A 3,484-nucleotide genomic window follows, 5' to 3' on the forward strand; every position below is an offset into this window, starting at 1 on the left:
CGATCGGGAAGGACGGCACGTCTCGCCGAATGTGTCCTGGCTCACCCACAGAGTTAAATCCCCTTGGGGATTGCAGAAGTCCTGCTTCCCCGTGCCTGTCGCCTCCACTGGCAAAGGACGCCAGGACCCCAACCTCAGTGGCTCAGATGTGCCTGGTGACGAGCCACAGGGTCAAGGCCTGCCAAGAAATAGTGTAATAGGGCCTGGAAAGTTCTTCTTGAAGAAAAGTGGTCCTCTCCCCATCGAGGGCTTGCACGCTGTCTCTGCAAGGACGATAATCATGTGAAGCTGCCTGCAGAAAGCCGGGGTCCCAGCACGTCTGTCTCACCGGCTGGAGACTGTGGCATCTGTGCGTGTGTGTGTGTGTGTGTGTGTGTGTACATCCGTGTCTGCGCCACTCAGTGTGACACCTCCTCAGGCCCTGATTAACTGCTGCGTACAGATGTCTGGCTGCCGTCCTTGAGACCCACTCACCAGCTGGTTTCCTGTGGGAGGAAAACCTCGTGATGTTAGATGCAGAGAATCACGGCTTCTGCGTCCTCTCTCCTTCCTCCCTCTGCGTGTGCTCACGTGTCATAGAGAAAACCAACCTACTCTAATACAATGTAAACCAGAACATAAATCATGTATATGTTAGGAGATTAATACAGTATCAAAGCCCATCTTACTTCCTGGACTCTGTCCTAAGAAAGAAATTGGAAATGGGCTTGCATTTCGGGCTAAGGATGTCGGCCCAGCATGATCACAGAGGCTGGCATAGAATTCATAAGCAACTGAAGGGTCCAGTGCAAGGGGATCGCCTCAACCAATGATGGCAGATCCTGAAGAGGGGTTATTATGGATGTTCGGAAGAGTTTTTTAATTTTTTAAAATTTAAGAACTTTTTAATTGCTCATAGTCTCCTGCTGAGGGGGACACGCAGGACACAATGCTCTATGAAATGTTAAAATGAGCCCTACAAATTGTCAGCACTGACTATGTTTGACCTACAACGCCCAGCATGATGGGAAGCCCTAGAAGGAGCATCTGTCACTCGGCACTGGGAGCTGTGGTCGGGCGGTGAGGATGTTGAGGGAAGGAAGTGGCACCTGACCAGCAGGAGCAGGAGAAGCTATCCCAGGCCGAGGGAGCAGCAGGGGCGAAGGCAAGGAAGCAAAGAGGAAGTGCATCTCTGGCCTCACATTGCAGGCTGGTGCTTCCCTACACACGGGGCCCACATGGAGCAATCCCGAGGCACCCCCTTTGCCTGATTTTCCCTCAACCTGAGACAGGCCTGAACACGTAGCTCCTTTTACCTTTAAATTTAAATCTGGACAGGTCCCCTAGACAGCCTCAAGGGACTGAGCGACTCATAAATATATATATATTTTTTTTCTTCAGAGAATGCAGAGCTGGCCTTGAAGATCTAGCACCAAGGTCACTGCAAACGGGCAGCAAACGGGCTGAACCCATGCGAATCATACTGTTTCCCCTTGTACAGATTTTAAAAACCCGCTTACATTAGGGGCCTACACTTAAAATGGGTTAGTTCACATTAAAAAAGAAATCCAGATTTCCAGCTTCCTGGGAATACTTAGAAGGGCTGTTGGAGGTGTCATTAGATTGGGTACATGGGTTCACGTGCACCTTCCATAAATATTTACTGAGGTTCTGCTACGTGGCAGCCACAGAGGACTGACAACATTCCTGGAGCGAGCCCAGTTGGAAATCTCGGTCTTTGTGGAGCTGATGTCAGGCTTCCCACTATGCTCCTGTGGCCTGCCTCACTGTCATGAGAAGTTTCGGTGTGCAAACTCCCACTGGTCCAACCAGCTTGATTTACAGATGGGGAAACTGAGGCCCCGAGTGAGAAGGCGACTTGCTGAAGGCCATTCAGCAGTCACTGGCTAACGTGGAGCTAGAATTCAGGCTTCCTGACTCCCATTGCCAGCTACAGGGCCCCTCTTGCTGCCTCCGGCTGAGGGGAGCTAGACCCTTCCACACCTCTCTGCTTAATTTCAGATTATCAGAAGATTATCAGCAGCTCCCGCAGCTGCCTGGGCTCATCGGCGTGTCACTAATCAGAGCCTGGGAAGTTGCCATTTGAGTAATTCTGTGGTCGCTTTTTTAATGTATTTATTTTTCTAACTTGCTTTCATGAAGCATCACCAGGTACATCCAACCCAACCATCTCCGTCCCTAAGCCAGTCATTTCAACTGATGCACAGTTGTCATCTAACTGTCTTTGACACTATTTGCCTTCTGGCCGCACACCTGTTGGAGGTTGGCAGGCTCACTGGTTGTGCCCTCGCTCTGCCTCCCTCTCTGGGGTTTCTATGGCGAGTGAGGAAGAGAGACATCACTGTCTTTTCCAGAAGGTTTCCATGGCAACAGGAGCTGTGGATTCAGCCCCGTCCCCCCCACCCCCCGCCCTGCCGTGTAGCTCCGATGCCAGGCTACCTGCCTCAGCTGCTGATGCCCTGTGTGTCTTGGGCAACTGGCACTCCATCCTCAGCCACACTTGTCTCTACAGCTTATCCTTGCCCTTCGGGCAGGTCTCGACTCAAGTGCCACCTCCTCCGAGTGGACTCCCTGACCACCCCCCAATCAGCCTTTACCCCCTCTTCCTTCACCATATTTCTTCAGGCACTGATCCCGGTCTGACATTCTATTATTGATGTATTGACTGCCCATTGCCCTGGCTAGAGTGTAAGTTCCACGAGGCTGAGGACTTTGTCCCGCTCGACGCTCGGGTAAGGGGTGCACAGGGCCTACACATAGCAGATGCTCCCCGAAGGACTGATGAGCAAATCAGTGCACTCACACTTGCTCTCCAGACCTCACCTTCCCCATCACGAGAACGTCATCTTTGGTGTTGGGCTGCTTCACCTCTATCAGGTGAGCTGTACTTTGGAGTTTCCAAAAAGAAGAAGGAAAAAGAATAGAGGGACGCCTGGGTGGCTCGTCGGTTGAGTGTCTGCCTTCAGCCCAGGGTGAGACCCTGGAGACCTGGGATTGGGCCCCACATCGGGCTCCCTGCGAGGAGCCTGCTTCTCCCTCTGCCTGTGTCTCTTCTTCTCTCTCTCTCTCTCTCTCTGTCTCCCATGAATAAATAAATTAAATATTTTTTAAAAAAGAAAAAGAAAAGACATTTAAAAAGTCTTGAGTCTGGAGCTGTTTGGAACATCCATTGCACATGTAATAAATGATTCCAGACGTCAGTGGCTGAAAACAACGATCACTTGACCTGCTTGGGATTCTGTGCATTGGGAATTGAGGCAGGGGTCAGCTGGCAAGGGGTGAGTGGGGGGTTGGTCTCTTGCTCTATGATGCTGGCCATAGTCATTCACTCAGAGGCACTCAGACCATGTCTGAACAGGGCTGGAAGGTTCTTGGATGCTTCATCTGCATGTCTGCTGCCTCCGTCATGAGACTTCTCTCTCCATTGGTCAGTGTGGGCTTCCTGACAGCATGGTGGTCCCAGGGAGTCTCCTATGGCAGCTGG

Source organism: Canis aureus, chromosome 9 (assembly GCF_053574225.1).
Source record: "Canis aureus isolate CA01 chromosome 9, VMU_Caureus_v.1.0, whole genome shotgun sequence".
Classification (NCBI taxonomy): Eukaryota; Metazoa; Chordata; class Mammalia; order Carnivora; family Canidae; genus Canis; species Canis aureus.